The 24,019-nt window shown below is 44.6% G+C and overlaps 1 long non-coding RNA gene across 1 annotated transcript; it reads right to left on the minus strand.

Moving 5' to 3' along the window:
* Positions 1 to 1,259: 1,259 nt before the first annotated feature.
* On the minus strand, positions 1,260 to 23,933 carry LOC144721164 (uncharacterized). The gene is made up of 3 exons (XR_013585847.1): positions 23,843 to 23,933; positions 15,064 to 15,169; positions 1,260 to 1,414 (listed from the first exon to the last, which is right to left on the minus strand). It is a non-coding gene; the product is annotated as an uncharacterized LOC144721164 (long non-coding RNA).
* Positions 23,934 to 24,019: the final 86 nt, after the last annotated feature.

Here is a 24,019-nt window from a genome sequence, read left to right on the forward strand (position 1 = left end):
ATGTGCTGCAAGGGCTATGTGATCTGTACATATGAACTTGCAAGATACTGAATGTACACGGCAGGTCATTTGTGTATAATGTTTAATCATGACGGTAGTCGTACCAAGCCTCGAGGGAGGCCATTGTTCGTTATTATCCTGCGGCTGTATTTGCCAGCGAGGTGTAACCCAGAAACTACAGTTTCTGAGCATCGTATTGATTTAGGTTTACAGGAGAAGGGCATTTGTAGATTTTGACCAGTGGGATACTGATACCCTAATCAATAATGACAAAATGAACCCGAATTACATCAACATTAATCATCTCAACAGACGACATTAATCACGTTAAGCTCATTAAGATCGTTTCCCGCCGTATCAACGTTTCTCTCTGCATGACCCCTATGCCCAACCTGGATTATACTGACCAGGAGGGTGAGGAGAGCATAAAGGCACACAACAGGTAACGACATTAATCACGTTACATGGAGAGAAAAGCGTTGATACGGCCGGAAACGCCGTGAATAAATACAAACAATTCGAGATGTCGATCTCAAAATTAATCTTGAACCTGCGTGAAGTGGAGAAGCAGTTTGTTGTCCGTGGTTGAAATCATACTATGTGTATTCCTCTAAAGAAGCCCACATATTAAGGTATATTTCTCCTAGAAGGGACTGTAAATGTACATTGCAATTTAAGTGAGTAAATGCATGTACTAAAATAAGTACAGCCCTCGATTCATACATTGCTGGATAAAGACCTTTCCATGCCGTGTCGACCAAGGGGGTTGTTTCACCATACTTCACCACGCTGGTCAGTGCGTGTTGGTGGAGGAGCAGCTATCACTCATCACTGATGTTAGTAGCGGTCGGGAACCGAACTCGGTAGTCTGGGATCACAGCACTACGTGCTAATTACTGCCCCACCGCCCCCACATATGTGGAGTTGACCTTTTGGAAACCTTTCCTTTTTCCTATGTATGCCGGAGCGCTCGTAACAAGCGCCGTTTCCACTCGCGCAGCACGGATGAGTCACGCGAGACTGAGCCGTGACTGAGTCACCCGCGCCGTGCTCCAAACTCAAGCGCAGACGCACGCGGGAGCCATGAACCGGAGCCACACGGGGCCTCCCCACCTCCTCCATCGTTCCATTGCTGTGCCGCGTGGAGCGTACGCTCATTTGCACAGCCGTCGCCAATTGTCGCCTCCTCCGTGCACAGTGCATTCTATCTCTGCCGTCACAGCAGTGTGCTTAAAGCAGGCAGTGTAAGATTCATCAGCTTTATTACAGAGCATGTGCAAATCAGGCCACACTAGATTGCATGTTTGCAAGCTATTCCTGGTCGCAGTGCAAGTGCGGCTGTGCAATCCGCGAAGGTCTTCTCCACTCGAGTCTTGCGTCAGTGGACAAATCCCCATAGTTACTCCGCAAAATACTGCAAGCAAAAATGAACCAACCTCTTAATCAGCGATTTCATATAAATATACTGTATATATAAAGGCAGCATGAAATGTATCATTTTTCCCACTTCAGGAGCCGGGCAAGTCTTAAGTGATTCGCCACTGGTCACATTGTGAACTCGCGGACCTTGGCCCATCGATGTGAATGACCAGTTCTCAAACAAGTGGACATTTTATTTCATTATTCTCTCGACCAAATCGGGTAGGTCAACACATTTCATAGAACCTCGTCCTGGACAAGCGGCTAAGATACATGAATGTTCTGCATAATAGCAGCTATTATAGTGAGCAGGTCCATGCAATACAGAATATATACGTACGAGAGGGAATCCCATTTGAAAACTGACAATGGGCCAAACTCTGGAAAGCCATTTCAAAAATAATGCAAAACCACAGTCACACAGAAAGCGACTCCCATATTAGCCATCGGTAGAAGGCTTCATTGTGTTAAAATTTTAACAAATATAAGCATATGACCTCAATACAAATGGACAATTTAAACGCGAAACATTTTTGTTGCATTTAAATAGAAAGTATGTACTTGAGAAAGGCGTTTAGAAAAGCAATCGCAACATTTTTCAATTGAAATTAATCTTAGAAAGCTGTTTTCAATAACACGGTACAGTTCAAGGTTATCGGAGTAGACATGGGGCTCCCATGGTCGCCACGGCGCAGCTGCGTGACATCGCGTAAATGTCACGACGAATTCTTTTAACATTTTAATTAAAACATACATAAATAGCTATTGTCCAAAAACGTTGATTATGTATAAATAGCTATTGTCCATTAAATGTTTTCTGGAATCACAGACGATTTGGCGATTATAGGCGCTCATCAATTCATTTAGAAATGTAATTACTCTTTTATTAATTAGTTTAACACGTAGCAGGCTTTCGCGACCAATATTATTAATAATAAAGGTTTTTTGGTTAGATCGCGTAATTTATAAATGTGTCGTAACCCTCCACCACCCGACACGGCCAAACAGTAAAAAATGTGTCACGTTTACAAAGGACAAAATAATTCACTTCTTTAGCCCACCGGTGTGTTGAAGAGCGAATCAACATCATTTAAAATTTGAGTAGTACGACGTTTCGTGTATACTGTGTCGTGAATATTGTATAGAAATTTTAAATGAAAAAAAAATGCTTCCAAAGATGATGAAGACACGATCGTTTGTAATGGATGAATTTGGTTGCATTCGTACGACACTGATGGCGAATCTTTTATTATAAAGCAAGTAATGTAAAACCGCGCCACGCAAATATTGTATCGCCAGGTAAATTAGTGGGAGAGCGAGCAAGAGGAGGCTGCGAGTTCATTTCCTGGTTTATACACAGCCCATCATCCCTCCGGGGTTGATACATTTAGCACCACGTTGTGGGGAAGTAAAACGGCGGTTGTCCTCGTGACAAGCAATGAGGATTTCCGCCACTGGCTCAGGGTTGTAAGAAGGAATTGGTACTGTCTTTATGATCATTTGAAAAGGAAGTCAAATAGCAACATTATCATCTTGTACATTATGAATACACATTAAGATCGCATTCCGACTTTGTATAATGTGCGAGTGGAGTCGATACATCGACACGAAGACAATCCCATGATGGCCAAGCGCTGCCATAAAACGCGACGAGGCTCTTCGTGTGTCCGCGTGCCATCCGAACTGGACGGTTCTGTCGAGCGCAGCCGAGCGCCGAGCGCAAGCCCCGCGGTGACGCAGACGGCTGCTGCCTTGCGGCGGGCAGCAGCCCCAGCAGCGCTGATCCCGCCTGACGGGAAGCCTTGGGCTGCGCTGCGGTGCGGAGTCCCGATAAGCGCCGAGGCTGCCCCCCCCAATCCCTTAACTCCATCCCAATACCCCTCTCCTTCCCACAAGCCGCAGGAAAAACCCCACCAAAACCCCACCACTCGGCCCACAGCCCCCAGGGAAACGCGATGACGAGAGCTCGGCAGGGGCGAGGAGTGGCGACATGAAAATTAAGCATCTAGAAGTTGCATTCTTGGGCTCACTATGGCCGTGCCGTGGCCCTTACGTCCCGAAATTGAGGCAGAATTTAGTGCGCGGCGAGCAGCAGGATGATGGTTACCCCCGACCCCGTGGGGAATCGGGATCGATATTCTGGGACAAGTTGGGACAAGCTGGGACAAGCTGGGACATTGTCAGTACATTTTGCATGCGAGCCACATTAATCATTTCAGCAGTCTTGGGTATTGTATTAAAATCAGTGTTCGCGTCACATTCGACACAACTGAATGTCTATTAGAGGAGTATTCTACAGGGTTCATTGTTTTTATTAGCATGATGATTGGATGTGTTTATGACTTTTAACATTGGGTTTGGTAATTGACTCACTTATTCAAGACCCTGACTGGAAAGTTCCGAAGCGTAACCTTGTCTACGAAACAAACTCCAATGAAGTCGTCGTAAGAGGCGACTTAAAAGCTGCTCTTACTCAAGACGCAGTGGACAGCGATGTAGCGGAACCTCGTCATTACCTAAAGGATGATAACATGAAAGGTATGCAAGGCTGAGTTTAAGTAAGTCTTATTTTCTTGTGTTAATATTGTTTCTCATGCCAATTGTTTGCGATATTCGTATTTATGTAGTGTGATCAAGTGCAGGTGCATCGTGTTAGCTGTACATGCTGTAACGCACACTGCAGAATCACCTGATACTGTGGACTATATTATCACAGGAGCTCCGTTCGCGTGCACTTCTTATGCAATAGCGACCAGCTTTGTCGGTCCACTGATTACGATTTGTGTATTCCGCTTCAAGTCTGAGGTTCGGGCCTCCGGTTGAACCGCATATCTCCGTTGGGCGCGAGCTGCCGGTATTGATACCAAGCGCGCAAAGTCCCTAGCCACTCGCGGTGCAGGGGGCACATTCCTACGGCAGTGAAGCTTCTTTTTAATCTGTCACTTTAGTTCAGTACACAGCACTAACCATCCTTAATCATATCTGCCTTTAAATGATGCATTTATTATTATATAAATATAATGGATTACGATTATTGTCTGATTTATTCAAGACTTTAATCATAGTTTACGTTCTAAGTTGATAGACCCACAAGAAAACGAAGAGTCGATTTCAAATTATGTTGAAGAAATACAGAACGCAACGCATCCGGGAAAAAAACATTGTCTTTAAAAAGAGAATATATTATAGGTGACGTTTTGAGCAATGGCGCTTCTTTATATCCCAGAGGTTTTCTCTGGCATCTCTGTTCTGATAGAGCCGTCTCTGGCATCTATATATATAAAATCGCAAATCTGTCTGTCTGTCTGTGTGTCTGTGTGTCGCCGGACCAAACGCAGTTTCATTGGACGGCGGTTGCCCCTGGCAACGGGTAGCGACGCATTCGCTGCCGGGTGGACGCCATTTTTAATTCCCGTTAAAAATATGCGCACGCATTTGTCGTATAAACTGGATATACCCAGCGTTGCCCGGGGGGAAAATACATTTAAAATCTTATTAAAACTTTCAAACATTACATACCAATGAAAAAACTACTGTGTAATTACTTTTAAACCCGACGCGCCAAGAATCGATTCTCTGAATCGCGCAAAGGAATCGAAGGTTGTAGATTCCTTTACATTCGGACGATTCCCGTTTACTATAAGTTGCTTAAAGTCGATATAAACTGCTACGAACGGGAAATATCCAGCGTTGACCGAGGCAAAAATGTAATTAAAAACTTCTGAAAAAATAAAAAAACAATGAAAATTAAACTCTATCATTCCAAATGTAAACCCCCAACATGCCAGGAATCAATTCTTTGAATCGCACAAAGGACTAATCGAAGGTTGTAAATTACTTTAGGATCGCGCTTCCTGTTTAATAACAGGACCCTGCGGGGTGGGCTGGTAGGAATAATACTAATACCGGTACAGGGATATCGACCGCACACACACGCGCACACACACACGCACATACACGTACACACGCACACACACACGTACACACACATGCACGCACGCACACGTAATGAAGTTGTGTTGCTACGCTTCCAGTTCGCCATGAATAACGATCCGAAGCCCAATAGCGCCCATTCATCACGCCGCTCGAGTGGGCCGGACACGCACACACGCACGCACACACACGCACACAGTCACACATATACACACACGGACGCACACACGCACACACAGACACGCACACACACGCGCATACACACGCACACACACACGCACACACACGCGCATACACACGCACACACACACACATACACACACGCACGCACGCGCACACACGCGCACACACACACACGCACCTCTCACCTGCAAGGCAGCGGTCGCCGCTTTTCCTCCCACATCTCTCGTCGCGGCAGCTGTAACGATGGTGCAAGTTTGTTTTTATCATCAATTCCTCCTCCACCCCTCCCCGCCACTGTTCACCCACCAGAATAAATGAGTTTGCCCATAGTCAGTCGATCAAAAAGTTTTGCCGTGAGGCGCCGGAAGCGACGGCCATCTTGTTTAATTCACAGATCGCAGGGGGAGCGGGCGGCCATCTTGTCGGACAGGGTCATGCCAAGTGTTTGCAGTAGGGGGCGATGTTGATACACGGACGGACGGACGGACGGACGGGACGGACGATATAATCTATTCGTGGTCTGGTCCACTTCGTTCCTACCAGTATAAGTTGCTTATAGAGTTGATATAAACTGCTACGAATGGGAAATATCCGGCGTTGACTGGGGCAAAAATATAATGGTGAGGGCGGTTGTGAGTGGCGATTGTGAGTGGTGATTAGTGAGTGGTGAGGGGAGGTTGAGTGGTGACGGTGAGTGGTGAGGGTGAGTGGTGAGGGTGAGTGTTGAGGGTGAGTGGTGAGTGGTTATTGGTGAGGGTGTGATTGGTGAGGATGAGTGGTGAGGGAGAGTGGTGAGGGAGAGTGGTGAGGGTGAATGGTGAGGGTGAGTGGTGAGTGGTGAGGGTGAGTGTTGAGGGTGAGTGGTGAGTGGTGATTGGTGAGGGTGTGATTGGTGAGGATGAGTGGTGAGGGAGAGTGGTGAGGGAGAGTGGTGAGGGTGAATGGTGAGGGTGAGTGGTGAGGGTGAGTGTTGAGGGTGAGTGGTGAGTGGTGATTGGTGAGGGTGTGATTGGTGAGGATGAGTGGTGAGGGAGAGTGGTGAGGGAGAGTGGTGAGGGTGAATGGTGAGGGTGAGTGCTGAGTGGTGAGGGTGAGTGTTGAGGGTGAGTGGTGAGTGCTGATTGGTGAGGGTGTGATTGGTGAGGATGAGTGGTGAGGGAGAGTGGTGAGGGTGAATGGTGAGGGTGAGTGGTGATTGGTGAGGGTGTGATTGGTGAGGATGAGTGGTGAGGGAGAGTGGTGAGGGAGAGTGGTGAGGGTGAATGGTGAGGGTGAGTGGTGAGGGTGAGTGTTGAGGGTGAGTGGTGAGTGGTGATTGGTGAGGATGAGTGGTGAGGGAGAGTGGTGAGGGAGAGTGGTGAGGGTGAATGGTGAGGGTGAGTGGTGAGGGTGAGTGGTGAGCGCGTGTATGTGTACCTATGGACGGGGGGCACGTGTGTGGGGCGAGCGGTAGTGTAGTGGTTATATTCTTAGGTTTTTTCGGTAAAGTCACGTAGGTAAAACATCAAAATTAATGAAAATTAAATAAAATAAAAAACAAAAATCACGACGTTTCGGAGGCAACACAAGTCTCCGTGCTGTCTTTGAGCCCCGCCCCCCTCCCTCCCGATGCGTTCCATTCATTGGCTACCACATTCTGATGAGCTCCCCCCCCCCCTCTCCTCCCCCCTTCAACTTGCTTATAAGGGATTACATCTTGAATCATTGCCTCACTTGATGCAGCTAATTCGGCTGTGACGGTCCCACCTGATGACGGAGACTTGTGTTGCCTCCGAAACGTCGTGATTTTTGTTTTTTATTTTATTTTATTTTCATTAATTTTGATGTTTTACCTACGTGACTTTACCGAAAAAACCTAAGAATATGATTCCTTGCAGTCACGAAAGCTTCAAATCTAGAAGTGTAGTGGTTAGTGCGCTGCGCTATGAACTCGGCGACCCGAGTTCGATTCCCACTTACTACCACCACCTGTGACGATCATTTGAACCGGTCCTGGGCCTCTCCTAGGTCGACTCAGCCTCAAACGAGTAACCGTGGTGTGAACATCGCCACTGGGGAGACAAAGACGGCCGGGCGTCGAGAATCCAAGTCCCGGGCGAAGCCGGGTAGTAAAGCTAGTCTCTATGTATATGCAATGAAGAAGGCCATTGCTCAATATATATTTTCCTCGTAAGGCAGTGCGAATGACTAACGTGTTTGAGTTTGTTAGTTGTGGACCACTTGCAACGCAGTATCACCAAATAATTGGAGGGAATACAATTACCAAGAAAAGCCCACTGAGCTATATAGATCTTTTTAGAAGCCACCTGGCCACAAATGATAACGCCAACAAAGTGGCTTATAATGTGGACGTTTTTCGCAGCCAATACTCTAAGCGCATGTTTCTAAAGAGTGGAGGGAAAAACCGGAGGCACAGAGAAAAATCTACACGACCACTGGGAGAACATGCAAACTCCAAATATACAGGCGTCAAGGTTGGCATCGAACCCACGACCTCCTGCATACAAGGCGAGAGAGTTAACATCTCGCCACCGCGGTGGATACACCAAATGTGCTCCCCACTGTGCCAATTCTCTGCGTTTATCCGCACGGCACATCGCTCGTTGTTGTGAGCGTCGTTACTTTGCCCTCCGTTGTTGCTGGAGGGCGACTTCCCAGCAGCGTCCTTCACGAACCTCCTCCACAGAGGCCGAAGTTGACAAGTCCAATAAACTGTAAAAAAAATTGTACCACATCCATCCATTTTTCGATTTAAAGCTTTCGTGACTGCAGGGATTCATCTTCTTGGTTCTTTCGGTAAAGTCACGTAGAATTGAAATAATAAAATAATAAAATAAAACATAATAAAATAATTCTCACGACGTTTCGGCCACAACGCAAGTAGCCGTCCTCAGGTGACAGAGTCATTCTGAATGACTCTGTCTCCTCGACAGACCTGTTCTCCATCTGAGGACGGCTACTTGCGTTGTGGCCGAAACGTCGTGAGAATTATTTTATTATGTTTTATTTGTATTATTTTATTATTTCAATTCTACGTGACTTTACCGAAAGAACCAAGAAGACACATCCATCCATTTAAAAAATAAACGTTTTATATTACCAAGTAAGGCCCACTGAACTATATAGCTATTTTCAAAAGCGACCTGCCCACAAATGATAATTAAACGAAGTGGCTTATCATGTGGAAATGTACAGCAGCCAAATACTCTTCTCTAGCCCTTGCCGTGCCCGTTTAGCCACATCTATCCGGTTGAACAGAAGCTGCTTGGGCATGTAGTGGATGGACATGCAGGTTACATGACCCAGCCAACGCAGCCTCGCTTGCCGGAGGAGCTCACTGACAGGACTGTCTGGATTTTTCAAGGATTTGTGAACTCCTCATACAAGCGAGTCTGGTTAAACCCAGAATGGATCGTCGGCAGGCTTGCCTGAATGTTGGTGCAGATACTCATTTTAGAGGGCTCCACGTTTAGCAAACATAGAGAAGCGAGGCAGTTAACAGGACTATAATTGACAAAGTTCTATAATTATTCATGCTTATTTTGCATCGGGATGTATTGTGGGCAATCCCTTTCGTGTTTACACGGAATGGGGCACAATCACCTAGACTATAACACGATTTCCATTATGATTGTGGGACGGAAAACGTCATTTGCTGCCTCAAAGTACCGAATACTAAAATTGCTAATTGTTTATCCATGAAATTGGTACAACGTTTCATCAGGAGGGTCTCATTTCAGACACTTTAAGATGGTTAGCCAATTCTCAATAAATGTGTTCACTGTAGAGTACCTTTATAGTAAATGCCACACTAATATACAATGTTATCTGCAGTTTTTAACGTTAAACATCTTAACCAAAAAGACGACAATATATTTTACTTATGCCATGTTGTGAACGTTCCTTTGTTCCATTTCAATTATTCTTTGAAAAAAAAGGATTGTAATTTAAAGTTTTGACCCTGGAACAGAAATAAAATAAAAAGGCTAGGGTGGAACAGAACGGCATTATTTATTTGGTTATTTCTGAACTGTGAACACAACCGCGTGTTGTTTACAATTATTCCCCATTCCTTCATGAAACCAACCACCCCAGTCCCCATAAATCGACCAAAGCCGAATCCTGCTGAACGCAGCCAGATCTCACGAAGTATCATGCACTCTGCTCTACAGATTCTGTGAACCACTCAATGCATGGATGTAGGTTGAAAAACACTGAAATCTCCAAATGAAACATAGCTAACTTCCTTATAAAAAGATCGCATTTTGAGAAAGAAAACGACTCGAAACACATTTCCAGTAACAACGAGCACGATTGTGGATGCGAATTAACTGGTTTGAGTTTTTGTCAAAATGGGAACGCAACAACCACAAACTTGCAAGCGCAAAAAACCTTCACAAATACTCGCAAAGATATAAACAGATAAAGACAAATAGAACATCATAACTATATATATATTAATACACCACAAACGTTGCCAATTATACAGACAAGACACGCACGAGAAAAAAAGTTACACGCAAATGGGAATAAAAGGCCATTTAAAGTTCTGGAGTATACTACATGCAACCAACATATAACGCTTTGAGCGAAAGTTACACGACACGCTCGGAGTGAGAGTCAATGATTCGGTGACTGAATCATTAAAACACAAATAGACGAAATTTAAACAATGTTAAACGTAATTAAATGCACTCTAATTATAAACGAAGTTAACCTATAAAAAACCCAAAGTAATAATTTAGGAATCCAAATGTACATGAAAATATAGTCAATGAACAGAATGTATTATTTCAATCGAGCGTGAGGGCCACAATTTGAAAATTGTAACCATATACATTACAATCGATTAATGTGAGAGTCCGTGAGCATCTTTTCAGGAAAAGGACACACACACACACACGTGCTCTTACTGAAGAGCCTTGTCAACACACTTATGATTCCTCTATCTGTGCCCCATTATTTCACTCCGTAATTAGCTCAACGATAAGAATTCAATATATGAATGGCATTGAGGAGTTGCAACATTGTTTACCATTGATTTGGGTTGTTCATATGGTAAACGGCACGTTGGGTGGGGTGAGGTATCTCTGTCGCGGTGTTAGTATCAAGGCCAAGAGGCCTGGCGACGGTGAGGATCTGTGTTCATTCTGGACTTGGGTGGTCAGTCTTGAGGGCCGCCAGGTACTGCAGGCACAACACGGCTTGAGGAAACACAGGTGGGCGAACTGAGGAGGCGTGCTGCTCGACAAGGAGAAGGGATGCGGTGTCTTGTTCGTGATCACGCCCATGGCCACTGTGAGCCCTCGCCCGAGGGCATTCTCTGTGCTTTAAGACCAGCAGCTGAACTTACAGCTTGGACATACATGTACAATTGCAACTCGAGTTGAATCCATATGAAAGATTAGGCTCTACATATTCCTAGTGGGTTACATTTAAATATTTATATTCGGGCGGTAGGGTGGCACAGTGGACACGACGTCTCCCCACCGCTGCTCTACGCTGAGCGCACACGTGGTCATGGACGTGATCACGAACAAGGCACTGTGCCACAGCAAGGGGGACCTGGGATGGATGTTTTTGTTCTCATTTGCGTGTTATCTGCATTGTTTTCCTCTCATAACTAAAACACTTACAATTTAACTGGTATTTAGCTGACATCCCAATGCTAAACATACCTGAAAATTACTCAGTTCGGATTACATGGAAAAAAATCGCATCATTTGGCAACAAACTTTGCAGATCCTTCATGAAAATAACAATAGCAACATTATCTCTCTTAATCAGGGCTTCTCAGCAGTTGACTCAACGTTGCTATTTAATGATGACCTTTATTTGAAATATTTATTTAATTTTCTCACACTTTTATGTTGCCTCTTGATGATTAAGAATTTTAAATGATCAGTTAAAACATTCTACAAATAACCAATTTGACCCTCCTCCCTAATGAGGTAAACGCCGATAACTTAAAATGATCTTCCTTCAGTCTTGAGATAATGTGGTGTCCGACGTTGAAACGTAGAAGGGGTTGTGTCACTAACCATCCACAATTCTACATTATTTTTGCACTCCCATAAGGCCTTGTTGTTTGACGGGAAGTGTAAAAAAATACTTGTTTTTTTATGCGGATATACAGAAATATGAAGGAGATTCATGATCCTACGTATTTATTTTGTTACAAAATATTGTATTCGTGTCTCTATCCCCATCTAACCAGGGTGGCCTCTGTGGGCTGCCCCTCAGCACCCGTCTCCCACAGAGGCCGCTTTGTGGGAAGTCTCCAACAAGCCTCCCTTCTCTGTGGGGTAGCCTCTTTCGCCCATACCAGCTGCTAGTTGCTGATTAGATTTCCCATCTCAGGGAAATTGCGCACATGCGATATACATGTGTGTTTGCACATTGTGTATGCGTGTGTGTGCTTACGGGCACACTTGGTAGGGAGCTGTAGAGTAGTGGTTAGTGCACGGTGGCCAACATCAGTGGGGAACATGTGAACCGGTCCTAGGCCACCGTTAGGTCTACTTGGACTTAAATTAATAACTGATGCAGTGTGAAATCATAAGTACTGCCGACACAAAGGTTCGAGTCAAACCGGCCTTCATAGGTGCTCGCTATCAGCACTTTCTCCACTTGCTTGTGCGGATCTTATTGGCATTCGCTTTATCTCGGCTTGAGTAAAAAAAGCAGATACACTGAGGCCTATGCATAATAAAAGATAAAATGTACAAAACTTTGTAAAACCATCAGGAAGGGAATGAGCACAAATATCAGAGAACACCATAAAGTGATTGTTATAATAAATAAAAGCTAAATAAAGGTCACTGGTAACTGGGAAGTCACAAATGGTAACCCTAAGAGGAAGATGCAACCATTGCATGTGAGAAATATAATCATAAAACCCATGGAGAAATCTAATCCTGATGGCTAAAGCAAAAGAGAAGTATTATTCCATTGGTGAGTGCTAACTTCTCAGATGAGGAGCATGATGTTTAGAATAAAACTTCGGAAAAAGTGGCCACTGCCCTGTGTAGTAATGACGAAGGTAGAACTCCTGCGCCAGATGAAATAACTGTGGACATCATCTCAGTCGCGGAACCAGCCGTTGGAACGGCTACACAGGAATGAACTGCAGTTATTATTTTATTTCAAAAAGGGAGACAAAACTGATGGTGAAGAATTACAGACCATCAACAGAGAGCTTTGCTATGAGGAAGGACCATTGCTAAAAACGTTATCTATAATACTTTTTAAAACGCATATATTTTTAAAACATGTTCCCCTATTTAGGGCAGTGTTATTGATGAACGAATTAATGTTGTTGTTATTTGTGCCGACGCATTGTCACACTTTTATTTGTTTAATTCTGATATATCTCTAGATTTATTCCTGCGTTCGTTTCTTAGTGTTTCTCACACACGCTAAGAAACGCCTGAAAGGCAAGGCTGGATTATGGACCGGGCCAGTGAGGCTCGTGCCCCGGGGCCTCGGACTGCCAGGGGGCCTCCAAGCCTCAGGCCGCATGCGGTGCGTGGCCCAAGACTTCCAAAGGAAGTCGAACGCCAGGGCCCTCAGTGCGCACAGTGCAAGCTGACCACTCGACCCCTGGGTGCTTATAGCGTGAGCTAACCACTAGGGCCCCCCAGACCCCTCAGCGCTTACAGTGTGAGGGCCCCCAGGCCCCTTGGCGTTTAAAGAGTGAGCTGACCACTAGGGCCCCTAGGCCCCTGGGGCTTAAAGCGTGATATGACCACTAGGGCTCCTGGGCCCACAGTGCTTACAATGTAAGGCCCCTCGGTGCTTAAAGCGTGAGTTGACCACTTGGGCCCTCAGGCCCAACGGTGCACACATCGAGCGTAACACCTGGTTCATACAGTGCATGCTTAAAACGAGAGCCTCTCGGAGAGTACAGTGCTGCTGTACAACTGAGCCACCGGTTGGCACGCTACAATATGCTGTGACATGATACAATATTCACCAACAAGTTATTTGACTTACCGTAACTATCTATCCCTTTATTTTAGCTAGCTGCCAATTTTCCCTAGCTAGCTGCCCACATGATTTAGCTTATAAACAGAAATTAGATAGCTAGCTGCCATTTATGCCAGCTAGCTGCCTTTACAACCAAATTATCTGCACTAAAAAGCCAGATAGTGAGACCGAGGGTTCGTCGTTTGTTGAGAGCTTAGTCAGCCGTTGACAAATCAATTATTAAAAATACACCGCGGTTTTGTGAAACGTAAAATAAATATGGCAAAAGCTATACTTTTTCATACACCAACGCATATATGAGACCCAATCCATACTGAAAGATGAAGGAAACCCCATTCATGTTTTCCATAGACATTTTGTTTTTAGATCCACGGAAGTAGATAATGCTAACGTTGACATAAAAATTTTCGACAGCTCTTACGAGGTATTTTTTTCCCCTCCCTATCGATGTGGTGTGGCCTATGTGCATAGTCTCCACCAAGTCATTTCACTGACTTATCAGAAACCTTTGTTGGTTGTTCAGCCAATGAAAAGCAAATTATCTTTTAAATTTCAAGCAACATCATTATCTCTGTGTCAGGCAGGTATATAAGACATTTCTTGGTAGGAAAAGCCACAGACAGATGCCTGTTTTCTTTCTTGGTACGCTACAGTAATATATTCAAAGACTTTTTAAAAATCTTTTTCTAAAACAACAGCCTTTTAAAATGCTATTTAAACAATCCCTCCTTAGGGCTATTTTCTAACAGCCTTAATAAAGGGTTAGGGTTATTTTCTTTTTTGTGCTTTTCTACTTTTTCTTTTATCTACTCAAAGCTGCCTTTAGGTACAAGTAGACTATAAAATACTACCACTTGATTGTATTTTCCAACAATAGTATTTGAAGGGTGTTGTCATTGTTAATATATGTTAATTCAATTATTTTTTCATAAGTATTGAGATATGATATAAACATATTCATATAAATAGCATACTAGTTCTGAAATGTGGACCACAAACGTTGGAATAGTGGTGCTTCCAAAAGGAAAGCCATAAAAGAAAAGGAGGCAAGAGAGGCAGTTTTGCTTCAAAGTGTTCCACTCATTGCCAACTTCTTTCAAAACCCTTCTGATAGTAATAGTGATAACAGCAGCACTATTGTCAGCTGTGAGGAAGGAACTAGCACGAGTTCAGTTTCCAGTAATGTTGTCACTCCCCCAGAGCCATCCTTTGAAGGCGAACCAGCTGATGGTATACAAGAACCATAATTTCCACCTCATGAGCAGTTGGGCAGTTCACAAGATTTAAATCAGCAACCAAGCCATTCCTGGTGCTATGAGGTCATTGACCCTGCATTATGGCAAAGCACTTCCAGTGACATTGTTAAATTAGTGCTTATTGAAAGAGTAGCAGTCCCCTTCCAAAACCGCAGTGGTAAATATCCAGCTTCAGTCCGAGATAGAGTGCTTGGTAGAAAGACTAGAGGTTTCAACAATTAACTTCTGAACTGTATATTGCCAAATGGGCAGAAGTTTTCGAGAAAGTGGCTACTGTACTCACCCTCAGCAGGTTGTGTGCACTGTTTTGCATGCAAACTGTTCTCCATGCAAACTGTTCTCCAGCAAGCTCGGTGGCTTTAGTCAGGGGTTTAGTGACTGGAAGGACTCTGAAAGAATGGGGGAACACGAAAAGAGTGCAGAACACAGACCACGCATGCTTGCCTTGCACCAGCGGACAAAGGGCAGTGCTATAGATGCAGATCTCATGCAGCAACTTCACAGGGGACGTAAATACTGGAGGGACATCTTGAAAAGAGTTGTAGCAGTGATCAAGTTCTTGGGAGGAAGAGGACTTGCGTTTAGGGGACATGATGAACGGTTTGGGTCAACCCATAACGGTAATTTCCTTGGCATCCTAGAATTGCTATCACAATTTGACCCATTCTTAGCTGAACACATTAAAACGTTTGGCGGAAAAGGCAAAGTGTCCTATTCGTCGTCGACAATATGTGAATAACTCATTGAGCTGATGGGTCAGAAAACTCGCCAAACAAAAGCAGATGAGATTCGGGATGCCAAATATTTTTCAATCATTTTTGACTCCACACCAGACATGTCACATGTGGACCAATTGACGTTCATATTCCGGTTTGTTAACAGCAGCGGGAATGTGGTGGCGTGCTTCTTGGGCTTTGAGCCAATTGAGAGCCACACTGGTAAACGTTTAGCAGACTGCGAGACAATCTTGATTTGAAGCTTTCGTGACTGCAGGAATCCATACTCTTTGGTTCTTTCGGTAATGTCACGGAGTTAAAAATAAAATAAAATAAAACAAATCACGACGTTTCGATCGCAACACAAGCGGTCGTCATCAGGCCGGATTCGGGATGCCAAATATCAGGCCAGATAACGACCGCTTGCGTTGCGATCGAAACGTCGTGATTTGTTTGATTTTATTTCTAACTACGTGACTTTACAGAAAGAACCAAAGAGTAAAGACTACGAGACTTTGATGGTGGAGGGCCTTGGGTTGGACCTCTCAAACTGTAGAGGTCAGTCACATGACAATGCAAGCAACATGTCAGGAGAATACACAGGGCTACAGGCCCACCTGGAACAAAAAAAACCCTCTGATAAGAGTATGTGCCTTGCGCAGCACATTCACTTAACTTAGTCGGTGTTAACACCTTAGACGACAGTAGCCCAGAGGCTGACGAGTTTTTCAACATGCTGCAGTCACTGTACACATTTTGCTCTTCATCCACACAAAGATGGGGGAAAGTCTTTCGGAAGACAGATGTCAGACTGACATTAAAATCGTTGTCCAGTACTCAGTGGAGTGCCCGGGCAGAGTCAACCAAGGCACTGTGGAGAAATTACATAATCATTAGAGAGGCCTTCAGTGGTATGTGCAATGATGATAATGAGAAAAGAGATACTCGAATTGAGGCCGCTGGATTATGTGCTAAACTGGACACCTTAGAGATGGTGTTCATGACACATTTCTGGGACGTCATATTTGACCGGTTCCATGCTACAAGCATGCACCTACAAAAAAGTGACATTGACATCTCTGTAGCAGCACAGCTTTTGTCTTCGTTGCGGGATTTTGTGGCAGGACAGCGAGACCAGTTTGAGGCTTTTGATAGGGCAGCCTTAAATGTGACAGGTGTCTCTCAGTCATACAGTGAGGGAAAACAAGTATTTGATCCCCTGCTGATGTTGTACGTTTGCCCACTGACAAAGAAATGATCAGTCTATAATTTTAATGGTAGGTTTATTTGAACAGTGAGAGACAGAATAACAACAACAAAATCCCGAAAAACGCATGTCAAAATTTTTATAAATTGATTTGCATTTTAATGAGAGAAATAAGTATTTGACCCCCTCTCAATCAGAAAGATGTTCGGCTCCCAGGTGTCTATTATACAGGTAACGAGCTGAGATTAGAATCACACTCATAAAGGGAGTGCTCCTAATCTCAGCTTGTTACCTGTATAAAAGACACCTGTTCACAGAAGCAATCAATCAATCAGATTCCAAACTCTCCACCATGGCCAAGACCAACGAGCTCTCCAAGGATGTCAGGGACAAGATTGTAGACCTACACAAGGCTGGAATGGGCTACTAGACCATCGCCAAGCAGCTTGGTGAGAAGGTGACAACAGTTGGTGCGATTATTCGCAAATGGAAGAAACACAAAATAACTGTCAATCTCCCTCGGCCTGGGGCTCCATGCAAAATCTGACCTCGTGGAGTTGCAATGATCATGAGAACGGTGATGAATCAGCCCAGAACTACACGGGAGGATCTTGTCAATGATCTCAAGGCAGCTGGGACCATAGTCACCAAGAAAACAGTTGGTAACACACTATGCCGTGAAGGACTGAACTCCTGCAGTGCCCGCAAGGTCCCCCTGCTCAAGAAAGCACATATACATGCCCAAGTGAAGTTTGCCAATGAACATCTGAATGATTCAGAGGACAAAAGTGTTGTGGTCAGATGAGACCAAAATGGAGCTCTTTGGCATCAACTCAACTTGCCGTGTTTGGAGGAGGAGGAATGCTGCCTATGACCCCAATAACACCATCCTCACCGTCAAACATGGAGGTGGAAACATTATGCTTTGGGGGTGTTTTTCTGCTAATGGGACAGGACAACTTCACCGCATCAAAGGGACGATGGACGGGGCCATGTACCGTCAAATCTTGGGTGAGAACCTCTTTCCCTCAGCCAGGGCATTGAAAATGGGTCGTGGATGGGTATTCCAGCATGACAATGACCCAAAACACATGGCCAAGGCAACAAAGGAGTGGCTCAGGAAGAAGCACATTAAGGTCCTGGAGTGGCCTAGCCAGTCTCCAGACCTTAATACCATAGAACATCTGTGGAGGGAGCTGAAGGTTCGAGTTGCCAAACGTCAGCCTCGAAACCTTAATGACTTGGAGAAGATCTGCAAAGAGGAGTGGGACAAAATCCTTCCTGAAATGTGTGCAAACCTGGTGGCCAACTACAAGAAACGTCTGACCTCTGTGATTGCCAACAAGGGTTTTATCACCAAGTACTCAGTCATGTTTTGCAGAGGGGTCAAATACTTATTTCCCTCATTAAAATGCAAATTATTTTATAACATTTTTGACATGCGTTTTTCTAGATTTTGTTGTTGTTATTCTGTCTCTCACTGTTCAAATAAACCTACCATTAAAATTATAGACTGATCGTTTCTTTGTCAGTGGGCAAACGTACAAAATCAGCAGGGGATCAAATACTTTTTTCCCTCACTGTATAAGCACGATCTTCAGCGAAAGAGGAAACACCAAACATTTGCAGATGAGAGCTCAGAGTCACGTGTGACACTTAAGGGGAGGGAGACGTTCAAAATAGAAACATGTTATGTTGTCATTGATAAGCTAGTGGCATGCCTTGAACATCGCTTGGACGCTTACAAGCGTTTGTCCAGTCTCTTTGGAGTTATGTTTATGTCAGATCAGGTGTCTAACAGTGATGTCATAGTGGAAAAGGTCAATGCACTCTCCACTGCATATCCATCAACGAACTCATCCAATTCAAGTCTTTCATGTCTGACTCTGAGGGTGAGAAGTGCCCAACTCAATTACTTGAGACGTTGCAGGCACTGCATGTGCAGTCAGTGTTCTCCAATGTTTTCGTGGCACTTCGGATTTTTTTTTTACTTTACCAGTGACAAACTGCCAGGGTGACCGGACATTTTCCCTTTTAGGTAGAATAAAAAATGAGTAAACACGTCTCAGCTCATTGTCACCTATGTCAATAGAGTCAGACCTTGTCAGACAGCTAGATTTGGACGATCTAGCGGATGATTTTGCGAGGAGGAAGGCAAGAAAGACAACAATATAGGAAAGCGGGGGAGGGGGGGGGCTCCAAAAGACATGTACCCAGGGGCCTCACGGGACCATGATCCGGCCCTGCTGAAAGGCGTCCATTTCGTGTGTAATTTAAGACGGAGTCACCATCTGAAATCCGCGTGAGCTCTCTCGGAGATTAAAACGGTGACACGGCGCAGAGAGCTGCCAGGAGCGCTGCAATAAACGTGGGAGCCACGTGACGGGATGTGTGGCACTCACCAGAATAAAAGAGGGGGAGATGTTGGGCCCTCAGGTCAAAACACATCGTCGCAAATCATATTAGACCACAAAGCGCGATTATGTTCGCGCCTAAGTCCACTGTACGAGGGTATTTATTTATTATCGTAATCTGGGAGGATGTTCGGGTTAGTGTGTATGGGGCTGGGGAGCTTAGGAGCCGCATCGTTTAGCATCACACTCTTCTACAGGCACAGTGCTGGAGTCCATGCCTACTATTCGTAGCATGTGCTCGACCTCCACTATATGACAAGTTAGCCTGGCGCAGTATTATAATTTTTAGCACTGGGAAAACAAAGACGGCCATTTGTGGTTTGGCTTCACCACCCCCTCGTTTGTCAGCCAACCAGGATTTTCCCCAACCAATGCTTTATTTTGTTAATGAAGCACTTCACCTGGAAACTCGATCGAGGTTGATACAGAGCACACACGGAGAGTGACGCGCAAACACACACGGCGACAAAGGGGATCGTTTTTGTAGCTTCTTGTCCCATTGCGTGTGTATAGCACACTGGCCAGTCGAGACAAGACTGCTCTATTTTTTTGTTACAGAAAAGATGAATTCAACAAAAGTTGGGAGCTATGAATGCATAATAATAGCTTCTGAGTGCAAAAAAGTGAAACATCTTATTCCTTTACATCAAGTGACTATCTTCGTACGTAAACAGGAAAAATACAATTATATTGAGTCTGTCAGCCTCTCCTGAGCAGCCAGTGATCTCTTCACCTGATTCTGCTGTGCTGGGTAATGACCATTGGCGCTTTCACGGACTCATTCTCTCACTTGAAGCGCTTCACAAACACCATGGGGCTGCTCAGCTCAGTCCAGTAATACAGTACGACATGCACTATGTACTGCCGTGGTGTATTGTTCGTAATATAGTTATTAAATAGTAGACAAGGGTATATTTTACCGTGTTGAAATGAAATAATGTTACGTTGTGGTCCTATGAGTCTACTGCACCAGCGTTTGGTTGGAGATTTCCCTTTTGTCACAATCTAAGGCATGCACAAGGACCGATATCATCGCTCCACTGCTACACTGGGCGTCCGCTCGAGCAAGTCCCATCCTTTGGCTGTAAATTTGTCACCAGTCTCGTTCATTGGCCAACTTCCCTTCCAGTGACCACTTCTGTTTGCGCAACATGCAGACAATGCCACGTCTCTAACTTGTTTGTTCCACGATACATTTATTCCTATTTCTGTTTCTCCACGTATATTTTTTGTCATGCATTTATCAAATCCTATTTTCACACTTGTCAAGTTTTGTTCCATTTTGTAACTAAATATCGATGTTTCTGATCCATATGCCCTGATTGCATACTTTATTACAAATGTAGTGTCAGCGGAGTGGGAGACAAGATTTTTCAGGATCACCTTCTTTATTCACGCCTTCAGGTTCACAGGTTCGCCTTCGTGCTCTCCCTAGTCATCTAGCCTAGCATTAACACAACCCTCACCGTCAAACACCCACAGTTCCTCCGCCCTGCCGACACAGCCGTGTAGATGCTCACCGGCGTGTGTACTACTCGTCCACCGCAGTTGCCATTGCTGGACAACAGTCGGCGCTATTACACTACACATACAGTACCTTAATTTGTTCATTTTTAATATTTAATTAAAACGTCTAAACAAAGTTCTGCTGTTGCTCGACATTTGATGTAATTTTAATCCAGATCTGATTTTGATAAATTCCTTAGATGCAATATATAGCTATACTTATCATTTTAATACATCTGTTGTACATTAATTGTGTTTTGATCATATTTATCTTAATTCCACGTTGCAGGCTTCTTTATGAACTTTTTAAAAAATTGCTGTGGTTAATTTGTATTACTTATAATGACCTTGTCAGAGGCATTTTCTTAAAATTTCGTGCACTCTCTCTGTTTATGTGTATGCCTTTGTTTCTCAAATCCACTTCTTTTCAATTCAGTTTTAATACATTTAAATTTTCATGAAATGTTTGAATGTTGTGAATATCCAATGAAAGTATATCTGATATGTGTTTTACAATATGTTTATGTAACCTCTGTATAGCGGATTCTCACCTGTATATTCCCCTCCTGTGTTGTATGAATACTGTTACCAAAATGTCTCCATTCGTTACCTCCATTGGCGTGGTGATTTGTTTATATTCCCCTGTACGAGCTATAATTTGCGATTTACCATTGATCAGTCTTGCAGATTTTATGTTCTCATTTTGTAATGACATATTCAATTACCTGTACTCTAAACATGTTTTTCAATTCTTTCATGAATGGTCTTCTGTGTATCCTGTCCCGAAATCAACTCATTTTGCACTCTATAATGCACAAAGACAGGTGTTATTACACTTTTGCTAAACTAACCACATGTATAAATATGCACTTAAAATGCGTATCATAGGATATAACGATTTGTGGAACAATATCACACGTAATATATCTAACTTACAGCTTCAGAATAATTGGAGCGGCTGAGTGTTAGTACTAATCTTGGCTGAGCTGGGGTTTCTCAGTTGCTCAAATGCACTGGTCCAGTGGGGGTTGGGTTAAGGGGAGATTGTGACGACACTGAAATAACCAAGACAGGGAGAGACAGAGAGAGGAGAGGGGAGAGCCAAAAGAGCGAGAGAACCAAGAGATGCCGAGATAAGGGAGCGCTGAAACGGACAGGAGCTCTGGGATACACATATATGATGGGAGAAGCAATACTAGGAAATAGAATATATAGCTAAGGAGACAAAGCATAAAAGGGAGAGTTGGGCGAGTCTGAGAGCCAACATAGTAGACACGAGAGCAGACAGTGAAAAGTGAGAGCTGCAATGCATCCCAGATAGTCACCATGGGAAGCGCCTCTGCTTCCATCTTCGTTGTCGCTTCACTGCTGCTGCTGCTGTCACCATCCACTGCCCTTTCCGAGGACCAGAGGATGGAGGCTTCGACTGCCCCCCCAAGCGGCGGTGCCAGGTGGCCACTTGGCATTGATTTATCGCTGTGTTACTGTCGTCGTTGAATTAGGAAGGCGTGAATTGCGCTTACAGTGGATGTCTAACATTACTCTTTTGAAATGATCGTTTGAATTAACACAACGGTATAAATGTGTAGTAAATACGTTTTCTACACTCTACATTTGAAAATACCATGCATGTCGTACTGCTATTTTCAGCGTTGTGGATATTAAATAAGTAATGGTTTTATTTTTTAAATCAATTGTAGTGCTGTTCTAAAATGACAAAAGGCAGAATTAGTTTATGCCCCTCTGATACATCACGCTGTGCAAATATGTATGATTAACTTTTGCAAATATGATTGATCGTAGTCTTGGTTCATGGGGTCATTATATAGCTCAAACCACACTCAAAATTGTTCATCTTAATCAACATTATCCTAATTCCGCGGCTCTCTGGCAACACAATGATTAACATTCGGCTCATAACCTAGGTTCCCTATTTCGTCGGAAAAACGTTGTTACTCTACATTTTGCAATTTCATTGTTGTATTTGATGTGTGAATTTGACCAATTGAGCATGTTTTAATTCGTAATTTAGCAAAGGTGTTCTTTACTATGTATTTGTGGTCTACCTTCATATTAGGTTATGTGAATTGTGGTAGCACTGCTTGAAATTGATCTCAAATCCAGAATCTGTCAAATGCTCCAATGAGGCGCTTGAACACACGTAGAGTAACTCGATATTTGTGGTCTAGAGGTTCGATGAGGTGCCCTTGCTGCTGCTACCCACCTAGGTTATAGGAAAGATGGACACCTTCTTATTAAACACTTCTTGACATTAGTGTAGTGAGTCCAACTGAGTCGCAAACGTTCTCTTGGGAGCAACACGTTTTATTAAACTCTTAGCACAACATACTCCAAGTTATTAACACAGCACACTCTCGGGTGGTGGCCACCCAACTAACCATGCTACGGCGGAACTAGACACGGTTCCGCTATCCCGGTCCGGACCACAAGCTGGGTCCCGGACTGCGTGGCTGGAGGCTTCTTCAAGCTTGACGTGGATCTGCTGCCTCTCCAACAGTAAGAACCCCGAGCCCCTCTCAGGGCACCCCTTATATCGGGCCAGGCTGGGGTTGGCTCCGCCTATCGCCCCGCCCACCTTCTCGATCTCTCTCGCCCCCTTGCCCGAGGGCTCTCGAAAGTTATTTTCAGACCATGTGACCACCCATTGGCCCCCTCCATCGGTGGCCCCCCTCCAGTATCATTCTGTCACATGTCCCCAGGTCAGCCAGAATATCATGCCCCCAACGTAACCCTAGCTGGCTGACACTCTCTCGCTGTCGCAACGGGAGCCCACACCGCACGCTGTGCGTGGTGCCACCGCGCATGACCAGCGATCCCGCAAGCCCCCACTAGGGCTGGTACTACACCCCGCGTCCGGGGTGTACACACAGTATACATCCCGCCGTGGCCTCGCAAGCCCGGCACCACACAATGACATTCCCAGTCACTACATGAGCATTAGTGGGCAGCACTCGGCACCGGCAGATATCCATGTTGACAATATTTACCAGAGGTGTGGACTCGAGTCATGTGACTTGGACTCGAGTCAGACTCGAGTCATGAATTTGATGACTTGCGACTCGACTTGGACTTGCATAACAATGACTTTGTCCCACCTCTGATATTTACACCACCCACCCCCCGCATTTCGGACCAGCCCTCAAAATTGGCATTGACCCAAATCCAATCCAGCAGAGAAGAGCCTAGCCAACCACGTACCTCGAAGCTGCACTCGCTGGCATCACACGGATGCTGCGAGCGGCTCGAGAAGGCAGAGAGTGGGTCTTGGCGGCCAAGACGTTGAAGAGGACGAAGGAGAAGAGACCGAAAATGGTCCCAGGTTACTCTTTTTATTCCCATAACTTCAAAAGCCGGGGTGACGTCGTACCGCGCGGC

The sequence above is a fragment of the Lampetra planeri genome, chromosome 10 (assembly GCF_965212315.1).
Source record: "Lampetra planeri chromosome 10, kcLamPlan1.2.h2, whole genome shotgun sequence".
Classification (NCBI taxonomy): domain Eukaryota; kingdom Metazoa; phylum Chordata; class Hyperoartia; order Petromyzontiformes; family Petromyzontidae; genus Lampetra; species Lampetra planeri.